Source organism: Panthera onca, chromosome B3, assembly GCF_046562875.1.
Source record: "Panthera onca isolate mPanOnc1 chromosome B3, mPanOnc1 haplotype 2, whole genome shotgun sequence".
NCBI classification, from domain to species: domain Eukaryota; kingdom Metazoa; phylum Chordata; class Mammalia; order Carnivora; family Felidae; genus Panthera; species Panthera onca.
In genome coordinates this window covers 85,743,034-85,765,551 of record NC_138344.1, presented here as the reverse complement: position 1 = coordinate 85,765,551, position 22,518 = coordinate 85,743,034, and the positions used below count along the sequence as shown (strand labels likewise).

General features: G+C 35.7%; 1 protein-coding gene and 1 long non-coding RNA gene across 18 annotated transcripts in view; both read left to right on the top strand.

Annotated features, from left to right (window-relative positions):
* The window catches only part of LOC132669569 (uncharacterized), a 138,320-nt gene extending 128,893 nt beyond the window's left edge, over nt 1-9,427 (top strand). For 2 of the 16 annotated variants that reach the window (XR_013556141.2, XR_013556142.2), the window contains 2 exons: nt 7,198-7,303; nt 9,101-9,427. This is a non-coding gene — a long non-coding RNA (uncharacterized LOC132669569). The remainder of the gene's footprint in view (nt 1-7,197; nt 7,304-9,100) is intronic. The other 14 variants (XR_009606177.3, XR_009606181.3, XR_009606179.3 and 11 more) reach the window with 12 other exon arrangements.
* SLC25A21 (solute carrier family 25 member 21) overlaps nt 1-22,518 on the top strand; it is a 481,661-nt gene that overhangs the window by 138,737 nt on the left and 320,406 nt on the right. The window lies entirely within an intron of this gene.

The following is a 22,518-nucleotide window of genomic DNA, read 5'->3' as shown; positions in this document are numbered from 1 at the left end:
GGTTTGTTTTAAAAATAGCGCCCCACACCTTTGTCATACAACTTTATCTTTTTAAAGTGCTCTATTCCACGTAGAAATCTTATCTCCAAGAAGGCATTAGCCCAGCTTATTACTTTATGCTTCTGATACACTCTGCTGGGTTTGTTAGAATCCCTTGAGAATGTTCTTCTGGGGAGAAAATCTCCTTTGGATGTCCTTTTTCAGTCCCTGATATTTCTGGACCTTCCCTCTTCTGTATCAGGCATAAATGTTACTGGATAAAATTAATAAAAGCAAAACAAAACAAAAACAAATTATATTGTAGGTTCTTTTTCCTGGAACTTATTTGGTATCAAACTTTCCTTCCTCCTCCTCCTTCCGGCCCCACCAATTTGCAAGTTGTCCCAGCCTAACTCAAGAAGGGATTTAAAATCTGTTAGAGAGCTCAGCCTGTTGATTTACAGAGTTGAAGTCTGCACAGAGGAATCATCTGTAATGGGATTCTTTGCTCCCTGGAGAGACATTACATAGCAGAGCTGTAAATTGCTAAAGAAATAGAGGAGGAGGAGGAGGGATGGGGAGTGTGCTCAGTAAAAATAAGATATACTATTGATCAGAGCAGCTGTCTTTTAAGTTTTTATTTTTCACCATAAAATTAAATGGAAAAAAGAAAGTGGATATTTAAGAAATTGAGTGTACTATATTTGTTGTCCCATTAACTTAGTATAAGATAGATTTGTTTGGTTTACCAGTTGTCTCTAAGTGAATTCTTTATTTTTTTCTCAGGGATTTATTTTTAAGGCATTAGTTTCTTTAAGTCTATGTAACAGTGTGTTTGAATCTAATTTGCAGACAGGACTCATCACAATCAGTGCTTTGCCCTCTGCATTATTCCTGAATCAAACTGCAATACTGGCTTGATCAGAGTAGAGTAATGTGCAAGGTATAGGTAGTAATATAAAGTTCTAAGTGAAAATGTCCCAAATGTATTGCCAGTGCAATGAGACTAGCCAACAGAGAAATAGATGACCTCAGGAAATGTCTGGCTTAACAAATGTATATCTTTAAATTGGAAATCTAATTATTTGCCTTAGATTTGTACTGCTGGGAACCTAATGCAAGACCATGTTAAATAAACTTATTATTTCCGTTTTTCATTTAACCTGTGGGTTATAGTATGACCAATCTGTTTTATATCCTCAATCAACAGATGATTGTATTTGGTAATAATTTATCAAGAATAAAAATCTGTTTTTGAAACTAATCACCTCATGTTAGGTCTGCCCTTTTTCAAAACCACCATCTGATATTCATTTTGTCTGCAAGACAAACATACTGATGAAAATGCATATACCACAGGATACAGCCAGTGGAATGAAGCATTTCCACTCTTTGTATATATTTAGAACATTTTCTGTTTTCCCAACAGATGGACCAAATTTTAGTATTAAAGAAAAAAAATCAATTTTACATAGTACAAACAAATTGAACAAGTCCACTGTATAGTTCTAATTACTCAGTAACAGAATGTCCAGTGGAATTTGGGGGTCAAATCAGGTCATATCTAAACTGATTTTTTCTTAAAAAAGTGACCTTTTTCATATTTACTAGGTTTTCTTTTCCAGATTATTGGATGAATTTCTAAACGGAAAATATTGAGTTTCATGTATTTTCCAAGTCTTTTAAAAACCTTTCAATTTCAGGACTTTTCTTTATATACAAGTATCCTGAATTTTTTTTTGTTTTTCTCTTAGTCCAGGAACCTTACTATGTAAAATTTACCAGAGTGACACATGGATTATAAGCCTCATTTTTTTTTCTATTATTATTTAGGGCAAATAACTCTGCTCCTGCTCCATAAACTAGCTACATTGCCAGATAAAAGTCAGTCACAGTTTTGGTGCTAGTTCCTTTGGAAAATTTCCAAACTACATTATTTTTAAAAAGTTAACTTCATAAAATGTATTAGAATTTATACATATTTACATGTATTTTTTCCTATATATTCATCTTATTTAAAAACTATACTTATTTCATCTCATGTTTTAGACAGTATTGCATATCTTTATTAATGAGAGTTGGGGCTACAGATTTGTTTATTTCAAAAAAAAATTTTTATGTTTATTTATTTTTGAGAGAGAGAGAGAGAGAGAGAGAGAGAGTGAGTGCAAGCCGAGGAGGGGCAGAGAGAGGGAGACACAGAATCTGAAACAGGCTTCAGGCTCTGAGCTGTCAGCACAGAGCCAGATGCGGGGCTTGAACTCATGAACTGTGAGATCATGACCTAAGCCCAGGTCGGACACTTAACCAAATAAGCTACCCAGGTGCCCTGCTACAGATTTGTTTATTAGAAAATTGTCTCGGAGTGCCTGGTGGTTCAGTTGGTTGAGCATCCACTTGTGCTCAGGTCATGATTTCATGGTTTGTGAGTTCGAGCCCCACATCAGGATCATTGGTGTCAGCACGGAGCCCACTTCAGATCCTCTGTCTCCCTCTCACTCTGCCCCTCCTCCACTCACACTTTCTGTCAAAAATAAATAGACATTAAAAAAATTAAAGAGAAGAAAAGAAGATAGTCTCTAGTATTTTCTCCTCTTACTCCATTTGAATTATAATTCGAGTATTTCACTCTTTGTTTAAGTTTTCTAGGGCTCTCCAATATGTATAGGACAAGAAGAGCTTCCTTAGTCCTTCAGCATCTGGTTGTATCCATTTTTCCTGCCTCATGCCCCCATCCAGCCTCAAAGGCCCTTTCCTTGTTTCCCTCCTTAGGCCCCAAATATACAGTCTTTGGGAATTTGACATCCTTTTACATGCTTTTGTCCAGCTTCACCAATTGTCCTCTTGACCTGGAATGACCTTCCTCATTTCCTTTCCTTGCACATTCCCTTAAGTTCAGGACTTAATGTTATATTCTGAGAGGTCTTCCTGACTTTGCAGGAATGACTCACAGCTCCCACTACCAATGCCTCTATTATGGGTATGTTGCATAGAACTTCCAGAATGTTAAGAAGACAGAAGACAAGTAAACAACCAATTTAAACTTGTGTCCAGTAATATAAAGGAAATTAGTAAGGCAAAATGAGAAAGATAAGAGTAGGTTACTTAATGGTTAAGGAAGGACTTTCTGAAAAAGTGACATTTAAGCTGAGACTGAAAATATAAGAAGGAGCCAGCTGTATAAAACGTGGAAGGAAAAATGTTTCAGGCAGGGAGGGACATAGAAAAATCCAATATGAAGAAGAAATTGATGAAGAAGAGATTGGTGTATTTGAGAAACTGAGAAGAGGCCACTTGGCTCAAGTATATTAATCGAGGGACAGTGGCATGTAATAAGATTGGAGAGCTGAGTGGGGGCCAGATCAGGTCAGTCTGTACCGTCGAAGGCTTTTAAGCAAAGGAATATCTTGAATATATTACCTATGCTCATGATGCTGTTTGGAGAATAGATTGGAGGGAACCTCCAGGAAACCTCAAGGAAACCAGTAAGGAGGCTATTGCACAGGTCTGGACAAGAGATAACTTTCAAGTGGTTGATTCTGGGATAAACTCACAGCTATCTTCAGAGTAGTTACTAAAGGTCGTATTTCTTTTCTTTTCTTTTCTCTTCTTTTTCTTTTCTTTTCTTTTTAAGTTTATTTATTTATTTTGAGAGAGAGAGAGAGAGAGAGAGAGAGAGAGACACCATGTGGGGGAGGGAGGAAAGGGCAGAGAGAGGAGAGAGAGAGAATCCCAAGCAGGCTTTGTGCTGTCAGCACAGAGCCCAATGCGGGGCTCAAACTCACAAACTGTGAGATCATGACCTGAGCTGAAATCAAGAGTCAGACATTTAACCAACTGAGCCACACAGGTGCCCCTAAAGGTTTAATTCTTAAACAGTTCTGTTGAAACCTAAATGAGAAAATATTTGACAATAATATTATTATTGCTGTTACAATAATAATGCCATTGGCTGGAGAGGTAATCAGTGATGAGATAAAGCAGGTTGTGTAGGCTGAGGAAAAGAGAGTAGATTTTTCTTTTTTCTTTTTTTTTTTTTGTTTTTTAATTTACAATCAAGTTAGTTAGCAGTCATTATTGCACTGTAATGATTTCAGGAGTAGGTTCCAGTGATTCATCCCCTATGTATAACACCCAGTGCTCATCTCAACAAGTGTCTTCCTTAATGTCCCTTGCCCACTTAGCCCATCCCCCCACCCAGAACCCCTCCAGGAACCCCTTATTTTGTTCTCTATATTTAAGAGTCTCATGTTTGTTGAGAGTCGATTTTTCTAAGTGCAAAGTGATACTATGAGGGTTTTAGGCATGAAGTGACATGATCCAAATTGTGTTTTCAAAAGGGATCTAATCCATAAAAAGGATTAGAAAAGACAACAAATAAATAGGAAGCTATTGACAAAATCAGGTGAAACTGATGGAGACGAAAATAGGTTAATGGAAGTGGAACAATGATGAGTGCACAGATTTGAAACATGTTTAGGACTGGATTGGAGGTGGAGAATACAAAAAAAGGAAGATGTCCTGGTTTCTTGAATGAGCAAATGATAGATGTGTCACTTAGTAAGATAGGGGACAGTGTTGGGGAAAAGATCAGTAGTCAAATGTTGGAGACATTAAATTTGAGATATTTGTGCTTAAATATTTTAAGTAGACAACTAAACATATGGATCAAAAGTACATATGCATGTATGTGTTTGTAAGTAAAAGAAAGAGCATACTATAAATATTATTCCGTCATTTGTTCTTTTTCATTAAAAACAAGTTATGGGAATTCTTCCATATCTGTAATATAGGTTTACTTGATTATTTTTTAAAATTGCATGATAGTATAGCTATACCATAATTTAATCAACAATTTCATACATGTTCATTATTATGTATATCACTACATAGTTTTACAAGTGTTTCTGTAGGATAGATTTTAAAAAGTGGAATTGCTGCATCAAAAGGTATGTACATTTTGAATTGAGATAGAAATTGCCACCCTTGAAAGGAACTGCACCATTAACCATATATTAGCATGTCAATTTCCCTAACATTGGTTTCTAACAATTTATATTATGCTTTTCAGTCTGAAAGGGGAATTGTTATCTTGGTGTTATTTTACTTTACCTTCTCCTGATCCGTGATGTTGAGCATGTTTTCGTATGTTTATTAGCCATTCCATTTGCTTTTTTTATGTGAAAAATACACAAAAGGATTGTAGAAATGGAAAAGCAAAATAACATTCAGATATGTAAGAGAAAGAAAATGAGAAATTAAAAAATGAAAAAAGAAAAGGAAAGAAGGTAGACAGCAAGAAAAAAATAAAGGAAAGAAATGGAGGCCTAATTATCACTTATCTCTTTGTTTGCTATTGGATGAGCTATGAGATTGTGGAGAGTGGTTGGAGTGAGGGTTAAATAATTTACAAAAACTAACAGTTATGCTTTTGCTTGTATAAGTTATACATTAACAAAATATTAAAGGTAGTTCTTGGAAGGTATTTTAGAAATCAATGTTTAATGTCTGGTTTTGTTACCTATATATTAAAAGACTTGAAAAACTTGCAAATGCTCAAGAAGCCATGATAGTTAAAATGGAGAAGGTTAACAAGAAGCCTCATGAAGAGTTCTTTCCCTTGGAGCAGCCCAATGTACTTCACAGAGAGGCTATACTTTGCGGGCTGCTACAGCAGTCATAGCAGACCCAGTAAGAGGTTGACCACAGCCATGTGTATCCTGTTCTATTAATAAAGGAAATGTCAACTAGGACACTGGGGATTAGACACAACTAATTTTCTAGAATGCCGTTGAGTTGATCTTTATCTGTAAAGCCAACACAGACATATGAATAGTTAAAATGAGCTGTTTGCCTCTCAGATTTCAGTGGGATAAAGCCTGGTTTTTTATTTCACACCCACAGAATAGCAGCTCTGAATGTCAAGAAGTCTTTAAAAATCATATTTGTTAAAGCTGTTATTTTCAAATACAACTCAAATTATTAGAGTTCCTGGAGTATATATATTTTTAATTAAAAAGCAATTTAACTTTTGTTTAGCTAGACTCTGAGCTCCACATTCCACCACTTCCCTCCTCAAGAAGTCTGATACTGTGCTCTCAGAGTTGCAAGTTCACAGTGGTTGGACCAAGTTGGCATGTCCCCAAAGCACACTGGCCTTCTTGAAACTATTTATGATCAAATCAGTTTTGTCATTCTGACAGTAGGAACGACAAGCCAAACACAGCTCAGCACTGTAGATTCTTTGTGGTGACCCTTCTAACTTCAAGAGCTGTTGTTTTACACTGAATGTCCTAAGTGGTTGGTCTACTATGAAAATTGAGTCCTTCAAGCCAAATGACTATTACTAAAATTGGGAAAGTTGGCTACCACACATGTGCAGATGCTATTCTAAAAATGTCACATGTATTAAATGGTAGGATCATGAAACCAGAGTCAGAATTTGACTAAAATTTATCAAAATTCCAAAAAATACTAAACTTATTTCTATTAACGCTGTGAAACTGAGGTTAACTTTTCTGTGATAATTAAGAGTTATTTACTGCTTTGTGCATGTACAGTTTATACTATTTGTGGGCATATTAGTACGTAGACATATAATTTAGCTTCTGATTTCCTAATCATCTCATTTTAAGGGTGGTCGAGGTAGAGCTGCAGTGTTAAACTTCTCATATATAGTAGCTTCATTTCAAGTGTGAGGAAACATGTGAATTATATGTAAAAAGTACACATTTGAAGCATCAAGATAACATAAGAAAAGTTTGATAGCAGTGGCTTTCAAAATTTATCCCTAAATATCACAACTATCTTCTCACTATATAGACTACACAGCATGCTGTCTTCTAACCTCAGCGATTTTATACGATAACAGACTTTTGGATTTAGTATCCTTGATCTCACTTTCCGTGCATGGTCCCAAAATCCTGACAGGTACTAATTTGTCATTTTACTGAAGCATGGCTTTGAAGTGCTTGTATGGCATGGGAGCAAATCACTTTAGTCAGGGAGTGTGCCCATCTGATTACCCTGCAACAGCTTTTCAGGGCAACTTGATTGTTCCAGTCAGGTCATCACTATATTATACCTCCTGTGAACGGTAAAAATTGGGTTTATTTGTGAAAATGGTATGGAGAAAGACCTAAGAGCTAAGCAGTGAGTATGATATGAAGTGAGGGTGCAAAAGCCTATGAAAAATGATCTTTTTTTTTTTTTTACCAGGATTCAGGTATAGGAACCGAGCCTATCCTATGCCTCACAGAGAAATAAGAAATGGTTTGTAAATCTGTGCTGGGAATGCTCTGGCCAATGTAAATTTCCTTATCAAGTAAGAAATTTTTAGCAAAATTGAAAAGGCCATGGGATCTTCCTCCCTCATTTTTGGGAATAAGTGGGTTTCTACTCCCAAGCGCTCGCAACAGTATTTGGCACTGTATTTAACCATACAAGTATTGGCTGCTATGATGATTGTGATGATAATAATGACAATGATTTGACCCTGGATGAAACTGTGATTTGACAGAAAGCTAAGGACCGCTACAGGCATTTTCACACACCAAATATCAAGGGTCTCCTGTGTCATCTTCCAGTTAACACAAGTATGTAAAAGTAGAATGTTTGATGTAATTCTTTTTGTTTTCTTTAAGGATTTTATTTTTTAAGTAATCTGTACACCCAATGTGGGGTTTGAATTCACAGCCCCAAGATCAAGAGTCAAATGCTCTGCTGACTGAGCCAGCCAGGCACTCCTGTTTGACATAATTTTTTTTATCAATTTATTCCCATCATTGCTTATTCCTATAAAGTTCTCATCATCTAAACAGACAAATATCTCTATTGCCTTTTAAATTGTCTAAGTTAGAGTCACAGAGAAAAATGTGTACAATTATGAGTAACTGCATATGGGTATTTAAACCATATGAATTTAGAATTTAGACACACTTAAAAAGAGCATTTTAAATATTTTAAAATATTTTAGAGTTTGGATATTTCTTTAGGTTCTATCTGGAAAACCTCTCTTCTCTCTCACACGTCTGGCGGGTTCCTTCTCTGACCCTGAAGACCAAGTCCTAGTCCTGTTTCTCCCCAAAGCCTCCCCGGCTCCCTCAGACCCTTATACCCCCTCCTCTTCCCTGCTGCAGCCATTGTACCACCAGCCTGCCTTGTTGTGGCAATTACACATACACCCAAGGTTATAATAATATGCATTTCTCTTTTACTGCTAGACTGCAAGCCTATTGAGGAAGAAAGTAGGTCTTCAGTAAATCATGCAAATGAATCTCAAAGCATTGTACATATGACAATAGGAGATAAGAGAGACCTAATATTTCAAACAATGCAGATGCCAGGCAATAGCCATATCAGAAAGAAAATGTTTCTTTTCCCCCTTCAAAAAGGATTTTAAGTTGATAGCACACAACTACAGTGGGGGAAAATTATTTCTGTAGTATGTTTATTGAGTATCTACTGCATTTCAGGTACTGTGCCATTAGCTTTCATGTGGTTCACTTGATTAAATCCTCACAATAATACCTATTAGATATGTACTTGAATTTTCTCAATTTTCAGATAAGGAAATTCAGGGTAAGGGAGGCAGTATGTTTCAAGTCACAGGTAATAAATGGCAGAGTAAAATTGGAACCAGATGTTATGATTCTAAGTCGAGTTTTCTCCTACCATTCTATTCAAACCAAGTTTTTAATTCTTATTCCACCTAGACTAGACAATTATTTGAGCTCTAGAGACAGTTTTCACACTATGTTAAATTTCTTAAGTTGTTAAAGCCTACAAAGCTATGATATATTTCTTGAGTCCTGTCTCTCCTCATGATCTATAACATGGATTTATGGTTGATTTTGCCTGTCCTATCCTGTCTTTTAAACAGTAATGCCTGAACTAGTTGGACCACTGAGAGGTAACGTCAGGACATCAATCTATCAGTAACGTTAATTGAACATTCTATGGCGAGGCTGTTGTTTTTGCTGGGGTGAAAAAAAAGTTGTTTAGTGGGCAACAAATGAGTCAGAGGATTTTCAATACATTTAGACACTAATCCAGAGATGTCACCAATTATGGTAAGATAACATTTAGGGACAAATGGAAGCCTCCTTTTTCTCTTTTCCAGATCTTTCTGCGTGAACATTATTCTTACAAAACCAAACTAAGTTGTTTATTCCTCACTATCCCTTAGTTCCAAGGAAGAGCATTAAGCCTGCCATTGAGGTAAGTGAATATATTGGCTCTGAGCAGCCAATGGTGAGAGATAAAGGAAAAGAAAAGAGAGAAACAAGAGCAGGTATGGGAGGAAAGGAAAGAACTAAGAGAAGGCTTATGTTTGCCCTGCTGTGCTCATGCTTTCCTGGGCCCTGGATTCCTGCTGCATGTTTTATCTCCATTCACTTCCTTCTGCAAAGAATTACTCTCTTGGACTAAGATTGTCTTCCATTTCAATTTGTTGTTTACTGGATTTCTTTGGTCACACAAAACAGATGTTGTATTAGAAGCAGTGAAATATATTTGTAGGCTTTTCATATAAAATTATTTTGTGTTGTAAACAATCCTTTACCTAACTACACCATAAAATAATTGAGACATAAAACTTTGAGGGAAAAAATTTAAAGAAAAAGAATAGCATTTAATCAAAGCATCTCTCCCTTCTTTACATCATCTTCTAATTGATGATAAGCTGTATCTCTTTGTAAAGCCCCTGCATTACACCAGGTGGTTAAAATTATGGGATGTTGCTCTAGTAGGTGGATTGGATGGTTGTGGTAAGTTGTCATAAGATGAAGTTAAAAATCAGTGGCAGGGAGAGAGTGGTTCAGGTCTAGGAATATCCTGAACTTACTTCCTCCTATGCACATACCAAATGTACAGCTCCATATGAATTGGTTCCCTTTGGAAAAGACCTGAAAACTAGCTAAAGAGCTTTTCTACAACAAAGGATAAAAGAACTACATTGAGACGGGAAGTAGAGGCAGAGAGGGGATTTCACCAAAAATCCCACCTCCAGCATGGCGACCCACAATCTGGAGGGATCTCACAAATATGGAGATTCTCCCTGAAGACTGAGGAGTTTGTACCCCACATCAGATACCCCAGCCTTTGGGGTTTGGGGGACTTATTTCTCTCACTGATAAAAAGTTCAAAAGTAATGGTCATAAATATGCTTGTTGAACTTAGGAGAAGAATGGATGAAACGATGAGAACTTCAACAAAGAGATAGAAGATATAGAAAATATAAGATAGTACCAAACAGGGGCACCTTGGTGGCTCAGTTGGTTAAGCATCTGACTCTTGATTTTGGCTCAGGTCATGATCTCACCATCATGAGATTGAGGCCCATGTTGGACTCTGCACTGGACCTGCTTAAAATTCTCTCTCTCTCCCTCTCCCTCTCCCTTTGCCCCTCCCCCCACTCATGCACGCATGTGTGTGCTCTCTCTCTCTCTTAAAAAAAGGATACTACCAAACAGAAGTCACTAAACTGAAGAATACAATAACTCCACTGAAAAACACTCTAGAAGTGTTCAATAGCAGACGGGATGGAGCAGAACAATGGACCAGCATCCTGATCCAAACAGAAAAACAAAAAGAAAAGAAATTTTAAAAAGCGAATATAGCTAACAGGACATCAAGTGTTTTAGGGGTCTGAGAAAGAGAAGAGAGAAAGAAAGAGAAAAAGGCAGAAAACTTACTTGAAGAAATAATGGCTGCAAACTTCCAAGAAGTCAGGATGGAAACAGACATCTACATCCAGGAAGCTTAGAAAGTCTCAAATAAGATAAACCAAAGAGATCTACACCAAAATACATTATAATTAAAATGTCAAAAGTTAAAGGGAAAGTATTTAAAAGCAGCAAGAGAAAACAACTTGTTACATATAAGGGAACTTCCATAAGACTTTCAGCTGATTTTTCAGTCAGATCTTTGCAAGTCAGAAAGGAGTGGCAGGACATGAAAAGTGCTAAAATGAAAAAACTTCCAACCAGGAATACTCTAAGCAAGGCAATCATTCATAATTTAAGGAGATATAAACACTTTTCCAGATTAGCAAAAGCTGAGAGTTTATCACCAATAAACCACCCTTACAATAAATGTTAAAAGGGACTTCTTTAAGCTGAAAAGAGAAGGCACTAACTAGCAATAAGAAAACATGAAAATAAAAATCTCACTGGAAGAGGCAAACATATAGGAAAGGTAGTGGATTAGTCACTATAAAACAGGTATTGAGATTAGAAAAACAAAATTAGTGAAATTAACCATAACAATAATAATAAGTTAAAGGATATATAAAACAAAATAAAATGTAAAATATAACACCAAAACATAAAACATGGGTAGGGAAGTTGGGATAAAAATGTAGTCATTAGAAAGTGCTCAAACTTTAGTTGCTATCAACATGAAATAAACTACTATGTAAACAGATTATTATATGTGTATCTTATGGTAATCATAATATTAAAACCTATAGTAGATGGAATTAAGAAAGGAATCTAAACATAACACTAAGGAAAGTCATCAAACCACAAGGGAGGAGAGCAAGAGAAGAAAGCACAGAGAGGAACTACAAAAACTATAAAAACAGCCAGAAAATAATTAACAAAATGCCAGTAAGTACACACCTATTGATTATTACTTTAAATGTAAATGGACTAAATTCTCCAACCAAAAGACATAGAGTGGCTGAATGGATTAAAAGAAGAAGAAGAAGGAGAAGGAGGAGAAGGAGAAGGAGAAGAAGAGGAGGAAGAGGAAGAACAAGAAGAAGAAGAAGAAGAAGAAGAAGAAGAAGAAGAAGAAGACAACCCATCTATATGCTGCCTACAAGAGACTCACTTCAGATCTAAGGACACACAAAGACTGAAAATGAAGGGATAGAAGAAGAAATTACATTCAAATGGAAATGAAAAGCTGGTGTATCTGTACTTAGACAAAATAAACTTTAAAACAAAGACTAAACAAAAGACAAAAAAGAGAATTATATAATGATAAAGGAGTCAATCCAACAAGAAGATATAATATTTGTAAATATTTATGTGCCTCCAATAAAGGACCTAACTATGTAATGCAAATTAACAGCAATATAATAATAGTAGTGGACTTCAATATTTCACGTACACCAATGAATAGACCATCAAGACAGATAGTCAATAAAGAATTCTTGGCCTTAAATGACACATTAGGCCAGATGGACTTAATAGATACATACAAAACATTCCATTCAAAAGTAGCAGACTATACATCCTCTTAAGTGTACAAGGAACATTCTTCAGGATAGATCACATGTTAGGCCACAAAACAAATCTCAGTAAACTTTAGAAGATTGAAATCATACCAGTCATCTTTTCCAACAACAATGGCATGACATTAGAATTCAATTACAGTAAACTGAACAAGTCACAAATACATGGAGATTGAACAACATGCTACTGACAAACCAGTGGGTCAATAAGATATCAAAGGGGAAATCAGAAAATACCTTGAGACAAATAAAAATTGAAATATAACATTCCAAAATTTATAGAATGCAGCAAAAGCAGCTTTAAGGGGGAAGACAGCAATGCAGTCTTACCTCAAGAAACAAGAAAACTATCAAATAAATAATTTAACTTTAGACCTAAAGGAACTAAAAAAAGAAGAACAAAGCCCAAAGTTAGTAGCAGGAAAGAAATAATAAAGATCAAAGTGCACATAAACAAAACAGAGACAAAAAAAAAAAAAAAACAGTGGAAATGATCAATGAAGTTAAAAGCTAGTTCTTTGAAAATATATATAAAAAATAGACAAACCTTTAACTAAACTCACCAGGAAAAAAAAAAGAGAGAGAGGGTTCAAATAAATAAAATCAGAAATTAAAAAGGAGACATTATAACTGATAACCACAGAAATACAAAGGATCATGAGACCAGTATGAACAATTATATGCCATCAAGTTGAACAACCTAAGAATAAAGGATAAATTTCTAGAAGGATATAATCTTCCAAGACTGAATGATCAAAAAACAGCAAATCTAAATAGACTAAGTGCTAGAAAGTAGATTGAATCAATAAAAAACCTCCCAACAAACAAAAGTCTAGGACCAGATGGCTTCACTGATGAACTCAAAGATTTAACACCTGTCCTTCTCAAACTCTTCCAAACCCCCCCCCCAAAACAAAACAAAACAAAAACTGAAGAGAAAGGAACACTTCCAAATGCATTTTATGAGGCCAGCATTACCCTGGTTACCAAATCCAGGTAAGAACACCACAAAAGAAGAAAATTATGGACCAATATCCTTGATGAACATAGATGTAAAAATCCGCAACAAGATATAAGCAAACTGAGTTCAATAATACATTAAAAAGATTATATACCATGATCAAATAGGATTTATTCCAGGGCAATGTAGTATACCACATTAACAAAATGAAAAACAAAAATCATATGATCATCTCAAAATATGCAGAAAAAAGTTTTGACAAAATTCAACATTTATGATAAAAGTTTTCTGTAGGTGGGTATAGAGAGAAACTACCTTATAAAGGCCATATATGAGAAACAAGAGAAGGATGGCCACTCCTACCACTTTTATTCGATATAGTATTGGTAGTCCTACCCATAGCAATTAGAAAAAAAGGGGGGGGATGAAAAGCATCCCAATTGGAAAGGAAGTAAAACTGTCACTATTTGCACATGACATTATCCTGTATAGAGAAAACCCTAAAGACTCCACACACACAAAACTGTTAGAACTCATAAATTCAGTAAAATAGCAGGATACTAAATCAATATAGAGAAATCTGTTGCATTTTTATACAGTAATAATGGGCTATCAGAAAGAGAAATTAAGAAAGAAATCCATTTACAATTGCATCAAAAAGAATAAAATATTTGGGAATAAATTTAACCAAGGAGGTGAAAGACCTGTACACTAAAAATTATAAGACATTAATGAAATAAGTTGAAGAAGACGCAAGTAATTGGGAAAATATTCCATGCCTATGGACTGGAAGAATTAATATTGTTAAAATGTTCATACTACCCAAGGCAATCTGCAGGTTCACTGCAATTCCTGTCAAAATCCCAGTGGTATTTTTCACAGAACTAGAGCAAAGGATATTAAAATTAGTATGGAACCACAAAAGACACTCAGCCAAAGCAATCTTGAGAAAGAACAAAGTCTGAAGTATCACACTTTATATTACTACAAAGCTATGTTAATTAAAACACTGTAGTATTGGCATAAAACCAGACATACAGAAATATGGAACAGAATAGAGAGTTCAAAAATAAACCCCCACACATAGGGTCATTGGATTACAGCAAAGGAGCTAAGAATATACAATGGGAACAGGATAGTCTCTTCAATAAACAGTGTTGGGAAAACTGGACAGCAACATGCAAAACAATGAAACTAGACCACTATCTTACACTATACACAAAAATTAACTCAAAATAGATTAAAGACTTGAATGTAAGGTCTTGAAAACATAAAACTCTGGAAGACATAGGCGTTAAGCTCCTTGATGTTGGTCTTGGCATTGAATTTTTAGATTCAACTCAAAAACAAAGGTAACAAAGCAAAAATAAATAGTGGGACTACATAAAACTAAAAACTTACAAGTCTGCATAGCAAAGGAAACTATCAACAAAATGAAAAGGCAACAGGGACACCTGGCTGGCTCAGTTGGTAGAGCATGTGACTCGATCTTGGGGATGTGAGTTTGAGCCCATGTTGGGTAATGTGATTACTTAAAAATAAATTCTTAAAAAAAAAAAAAGGAAAAAGCAACCTAATAAATAGATTTTGCAAGTGATATATCTGAAAAGGGGTAATATACAAAGTATATAAAGAACTTTACAACTCAGTACCAAAACCCCCAAATAATCCAATTAAAAAATGAACAAAAGACCTGAATAGACATTTTTCCAAAGAAGACATACAGATGGCAGACACATGAAAAAATGCTCATCATCACTAATCATCAGGGAAATGCAAATCAAAACTACATTTAGATATCACCTTACACCTGCTAGAATGACTAGGATCAAAAAGACAAGAAATAACAGGCATTGAGGAGGATGTGGAAAAAGAGAACCCTCATACAATGTCAGTGGGAATGTAAATTGGTTCTTCAACTATGGGAAATAGTATGGAGGTTTCTCAAAAAATTAAGAATAGAACTACTTATAATCCAGCACTTGTACATCTGAGTATCTATCCAAGAAAATGAGGACACTAATTCAAAAAGATATATGCACCCCATGTTTATTGTAGTTTTATTTACAAGATATGGAAACAACCTAACTGTTCATGGATGAATGGATAAAGAATTTGTGATATATATGTATCTGTGTGTGTGTGTGTGGGTGTGCGTGTGTAGAGAGAGAGAGAGAGAGAGAGAGAGAGAGAAAGGAATGAATAGTAATAATAAATAGTAATGAGTAATAGTGAGTAGTGAGTAATACATATATATATATATATAATAGAATACTACTTAGCCATAAAAAAGAAGGAAATCTTGCTATTTGCAACAATGTGGATGGACATTGAGGGTATTATGCTAAGTGAAATAAGTCAGATAAGTCAGAGAAAGACAATACCACATGATTTCACTTATATGTGGAATCTAAAAAAAACCACACAAATGAGCAAACAAAACTTATAGATACAGAGAACAGATTGGCAGTTATCAGAGGGAAAGGGGGTTGGGGGTAAGCCAAAATGGTTAATGTGAGTTGTATGGTGATGGGTGGTAATTAGACTTATTGTGGTGATTGCTTTGTAGTCTATACGTAAATTGGATTATGTGGTATACCTGAAACTAATAAAATGTTATATTCCAATTTTACCTCAATAGTAAAAAAAATCAATGGCAGAGGAAGTTCCTTTCTACTGATGTGGTTTCAGTAGCTGAGATTATGTGAGCTTTGGGCATCACATCCTCCATTCCAATGGCTGGACACCTCCCCTCTTAACCTCCTTTGTCAGGTTTTTGTAGGGTCAGAGCAGCATCAAGACTAACCTGTAAATTTTTAAAACAAATCTGGATAAAGAAAGTTAAGGCAAATACGAAGAATTTGGTTCAGCAACTTAGCAGAATTAACTCTTGTTTTGGAGCAAAGAATGCATGCAGTGATACTTGGAACAATGAGAAAGGCGCCTGGCCAACCAGATCCATGGTATCTTCCAACAGTCAGTTTTAGGCTGTCTGAAACTCTGGACAGTCCTTTTAGCCTGATGGTTTACTTGAGGGTGGTTCGTGACAAATTAAAATAATCAGAAGTAAATGCAGAATCTTTGAGTTGGTAAAGGTTTTATTTTATTTTTAAGATGGTAAAAGTTTTAAATTGAATTTGGAATATTTTTAAATGTGCCTCATATTTCTTTTGTTGAAAAGATGAGTGATTATATATATATGAATTAACTGTCAATAATTTATTCCCTTAAAGCATGCCAGTAAAATCAAGATAGAAGAACTTTTTTTTTAACTGAGAAATAGATTTCTTGGGCAAGTTCTGCTGAGTGGCCTGAAGTTCTGGCTTTTAATGCCAAAATAGGTTCCAGGCCATCAGAGGTAGCTTTTAGCCAAGGTTTTTGCATGAGTAGTTTCTGGCAGTAGTGCATGTAGTCTGGCCAAGGTAACGTAATGGCCAGTTCTTTGAATAATAATGTGTCATCTCATAAGAGAGTCCCTCTACAACAGATAATTCATACTGTCAATTTGGCAACTAACCTCATTATTTCTCAGTAAGTTTTTCTTTGTCTCTATTAATCTATCTTCCTAATCTCCAAATCACTCTCTGGTGTCTTCACATGGGGAAGTGATAAAGTTACTTGGCCTTAGTTGCCACTATAGAAAAAAAATATGTTAAAAAATTGATTGGTTTCAGGATTATGCCTTTTCTTTGTTTCAGGAGATTGTAAGGGCTCCAATTTGGGTAGGGTGAATAGTAACCTTAACAAGTATTACTGGAAGAAATGGCAAATTAAAAAGTACTTAATTCAGAGTTCCCTTTCATGAGTAATACTATATTCATTATTTTCTGGGATTCTAAATCTCCATCACTTGTAAGATATGATACCAATTTAGCATAGCCCATTTTTTAAAAGGCGGACGACCATGAAATATATATATCCTTTGTAAAATAATCCCAATTTTAGAAACATTAAAATGTGGCAGAAAATAGGAAGTAGCAGAATTAAGGAAATAATTTTATCTGGCGTTTGTCTGAGATTCTGGAGCAGTGTTTTAGGAAATTAAGGTTGATAAACTTGAAGAATATGGAATTTTGCAGGCCTTCTTGTTTTTCCCAGCTAGTAAAACAAATCGTTGAATAGCTGTGCTAGAGGATCCCTTCTTATGAGTCCTAGTTTTGCATGATTTTAGTAAACCTTTCACAGGGACCTTATTTTAGCAAGTTGTTTAATAAATACATGAATCTGTATGCTGTTATACACATACAAAATATTTTAAGATTGGGGTATATTAGTTGGAGGTAAAGAGAAAAATAGGGCTATTATACTTCAAGATAAAATGCTGAAATGAGATTTTTATTGAACATAAAAAATACTGTAAAAAGTTTATAGGGCGCCTGGGTGGCTCAGTAAGTTAAGCATCTAAATCTTGATTTTGGCTGAGGCTTTGATCCCAGGGTCGTGGGATCGAGCCCCGCTTTGGAGCCTGCATGGGATTCTCTCTCTCCCTCCACCTCTCATGTGCACTCGCTCTCTCTCTTTCTCAAAATAAACTTTAAAGAAACACTATAAAAAGTTTCAAAAAGGAGGCCAAAGACTGCTCTTTATCATGAATGAGACGGCAATGGAAAAAGTCCACACTTCCCAAATGTGGTACTATGCATTTTTCAGATGTTTGAATATAATTATGTTTGTTTGACATTGTATTTCATGTGATGGTGTTTATTATTTTTTTAATTAAATATCTTTAGAATAGTTGGTGGTCTGAAGCCAAGAAGGCAATAAAGCTATCATTGCCTAGCAAATTTTTTTAGAAAACTGCATTGTGATTTACTCAACAAGTGGATAATTGGCTTTTTTTTTTTTCTTAAAGAGAAAATATTCTAGGGATACAATGATCATATGCTTTGTTTTATATAGGTCAGTTACATTCGATCTGTGTTTTATGCTATAGTTCTTTTCATTTTGTGTGTAATATGCTTTAATTCCACATGCAGTGATTTTGTATGTATAGCTTTAAAAAACCTTAACTTTGAGTTACATCATATGTATATATGTGTATGCATGAAAAGTATACAATGTATTGATTCATAAGGGAATGTAAACTACAAAATATACATAAAACAAATCTAATCCATAAGTGCGGTATTTAAAAACTAAAATGTATGATAACTAGGTAAGTGAACTCAATTCTTAACAGATGCAGTATTATGTTTCATAGCTTGTAACAAACCTTGTTTTTTTAAACTTTTGTGTATCATTATACTATCCAATCATGGCTATTTAATAAAGCATAATGAATGGATATTGACATAGTTCTTAGAGAATAAATAAGAGAAACCAAACAAGATACCACATTGGCTACAGATGGGAACTAAGAACCAAAAGCAATAAGTTAATTTTGAAGAGCTGGCTGAGCTTCCTGTGGAAGTCAGTCAAATGAGATTGAACCTGAAGACTTGCTTCTCTGACCTTTGCTGCTTCCAGAAATCATGGGGTGTGTGTGTGTGTGTGTGTGTGTGTGTGTGTGTGTGTGTGTGTGTACATGTACACAGGAGGTGCAGATATATGGACAGCTACTTAGATGGAATAATTTGGAAGGTAACATTCTGGAGAGCAGTATATACCTTAGTGGATTTAGTGATTATGGAAAATATGTGTCACCTGGAGCTCTGCCTCCCATTGAATGATTGAGACCCAGGGCAGGACTTCTAAGAGTTGGGTATGGATCATAATGAGGTCTCTGGCTTTGCCCCTGTTCTTATTCCTCTTTTTAGAAGGAGGGCATAAAAGGTGTTTTAAAATTAGGAAGCAATATGGTGTAATACTTAGGAGATTGGACCTTGGAATCAAGATTTGAATCCTGGCTCTGCCCGCGCCAGTTTCTCCACAGCAGGTGCCTCTAATGAGCTATTTAGTGGGCTCTAAAGGGTGGGAGGGAGGACATGACCTCCTAGGGACTCTGCAGCTGGTCTGTCTTCTGGAAGAGCCCACAGCAGGCTAATGGCTGCTCATGCCAGAGGCAAGAGGTGGTCAGAGAACGGCTGAAACAATTCTGGATTTTGTTTTTCTCAAAGGTGTTTACCTGATCATTAGCCGTTTGGTGGCACAGAAAATGTTCAATCCATCCATCTTCCTGTCTAGTGGCTTTTTCAGTTACTCTGTGAATTACACATTTTCACTGACTTAACACATAGCATTGGCCCAGGTGTCCTCAAATGCAGCACCAAAATGAAATATATGTGTTGACTCTGCAGCCATTTTCATTTCTGTCTGAGACAGGTTTCAGGTCAGTAGATAAAACACTCCTGACATCTTTAATACCCTTTATAGGGCCTTTTATAAATAATAGTTGTCAGTTGATAGTTTTTGCCCCAAACATTGATGACATTTCAAAATAGAATTTGGTGGGTGGTTGCAGGTTGTTTCTGGAAAATAAAGACAAGCTATTTACTTGTTTTAGCATCAAATGCCTCTTTCATTATTTTGCCATTTTAAAAATGTTGTCTTAATGCCCCACAGAACACCTGGCACCAATGAGCTAATCATAGTCAAAGAAAACATTGATTCTAGGAGTGGTTTGCAACAATACTCTTTACTGCCATGCTTACAGAAGGAAAGACTTTTAACGCTTAAATTGGGTGGATTCTCAGAGTGGTTGGCCTTGTGTGGAGGGACACACAAAGCTAAGAAACACGTGGCCTGGGTGTTAGGACAGCGAGGAGAGCTACAACATTTGAAGGGAGTGTTTTATTAAAATTATACACTAAGTTGGGGCACCCGAGTGGCTCAGTCAGTTGGACATCCGACTCTTGATTTTGGCTCAGGTTGTGATCTCAGGATCGTGGGATCATGCACCATGATCCCCTCTGCAATGAAAGTAGAGCCTGCTTAAATTTTTCTCTCTCTCCCTCTGGTCCTCTCCTCCACTCATGCTCTCTCTCTCTCTCTAAAAAAAATTAAATTAAAATTAAAAAATTAAAAAAATATATACACTAAGTACATATTTTAATTGTACAGTTTGAAGAATTTCTACCAACTGCATATGCCTACCTGACTAGTGCTCAGAGCAAGAAACAGGCATTACAAGAACCCCAGAAATCCCTCTTGTAACTCCATCTAATTATTAAACCTCCTAGGAAACCACTCTCCTAACTTGGAACATCACAGATTACTTCTTACTGTGTTTGAACTTTTAGATGCAGTCACAGAGTATGTGCACTTTTGAATCTGGCTTCTTTGCTCAACACTGTTTCTGTGAAATTCACCCATTTTGTGCAGTTGTGATTTGTTCATGGTAACTGCTGTCTAGTGTTGAGTGACGATACTACCATTTATGTTGATGAGTATTTGGTAACTCCCAGTTTTTACTAATTACAAATGTTACTGCTACAAATATTCTTATAAATGTCTCTTGGTGAACATATGGACATTTCCATCAGGTGTATAATGATGAGAGGGAATTACTAAGAATAAAAATGTTCCACTTTAGTAGATACTGCCAGTTTTTCATCATATCTGTTACATTTTAAAAATGCAAGTAATCACTGAAGCTGTGTTGCTACACCATGGTTTCTGAACTATAGACTTAATGGAAAGACTGCACAGGATCATGGACCAGCCCTTATCTCTAATAAGGACACACAGTTGTATATAACCATACACTATATTTCCTAACACTGTTACATGCAGTTTTCAGTTATTTTACCTGAGTGCTATTGCATTTTTACTAACTGCTCTTAGTTGTTGTTTTTTTTTTTTTTCCTTGCTTTTTAATCATCTTTGGAGCCTCAGCACCAATCGCTGTGCTGTAGATATTCCTATCAATCCCATTTTACAGTTGAAGTACAGAGAAGTAATTCGCTCAGAGGTATATAATAGGAAGTAGACCTGGGCTTAATCCTGAAGACCCGCCTTCTATGCAGAGAAAGCTCATAGGATTGGTAGAGCCCTTAATAATTCCACAGAAGACAAAGCATTTAGGAAGTTTACATTAAAATATCTTAGATGAATTTTCTACGTTGAAACATTTATGAATGCCAAATTCGTACTGACCTCATAGTGAGCATAGTAGAGAGACATGGTTAAGAATAAAGGTCTTAGAACTGAAATGTCTGCTTTTAAATCCCCAACATCCATCCAGAGAATCTAGTTCTCTGCAGAAAGCACATCAGACGCTGTACTTTCCTTATGAGGGCCTTTTTGATGGCGTCTTACACTGAGCTTATTGCTTCTGTGTCCTTCTGCTTGGTTGGGAATTCACTGAGGAGCCAATGCCATGTCATTTATAATCCCTTATGGCATCTAGTACAAAGCCTTGATGATAAATATCAAAAGTATTTAAGGAATAATGAAATACTTATATTTTATGTCATTTACTGTTTATACCACATCTACTTTCCAAAGAACCAGAAACAACTTGCAAGGAAAAAAATGTAAAATATGGTATTTACATGTTTTGGGGCAATTGACATAAACAGATCACAACATTTAGGCAATGACTTTGAGTAAAATTTTTTGCAGTTTAATGCAAACTGGAAAAAGCTTTGAGTAAAATTATCTCTATTTTCTGAGAAAAAATAAATACATATCTTGGGTTTGTTTATTTATTTATATGTCTGCCTTCTCCTCTAGACAGTGCAGCTCTTTGTGAGTAGGGAATGAGTCCTACTCAAATTTGTATCCCTGGAGCCAATTGCATGCTTAACATGTGAGCACATGAATGAATGAATGAAAGAACCAAAGGAAAAAAAAAGAGGAAGGAAGGAAGAGAGAATACCTTTCTGGGAGTTATCATGAAAACAACTCTTAGAATGACTTGTACATATGTGCCATAGCAAGGTAAGCAGAATATAGATCACAAAAGTGCAGACCAGAGTTGACCTACTTGGCTTAGAATCCTGACTTCTTTACTTGCTAGATGTAGGCCTTTGAGCAAATTGCTTAATTTCTCTGGGTATCAATCTCTTCATCTAAATAAATTAATAATACCTACTGCCTCTTAAGGATTATGTGAAATAGTACATTTAAAGGGTTGACATTTAATAAGCATTTGACAAATATTAGTAATTCATTCATTTAGCACTTTTTTTTTTTTGAGAGGGGGTGGTGGGGCGGGGAGAGACTGAAAATCTTAAGCAGACTCCATCCCACACCCCTGGGATCATGACTTGAGCTGAAATTGAGTCAGACACTCAACCGACTGAGCCACCCAGGCATCCCAGTGCCTTTTTTTTTTAAATTCAGGGGCTACAACATGACAGGCACTATTCTAAAATTGCTAAATGCTAGAGCTACAGAATTTAGCAAAACAAAGTCCCTAGTATTATGGATCTTGTGTTCTAGTGGAGTATAGAGA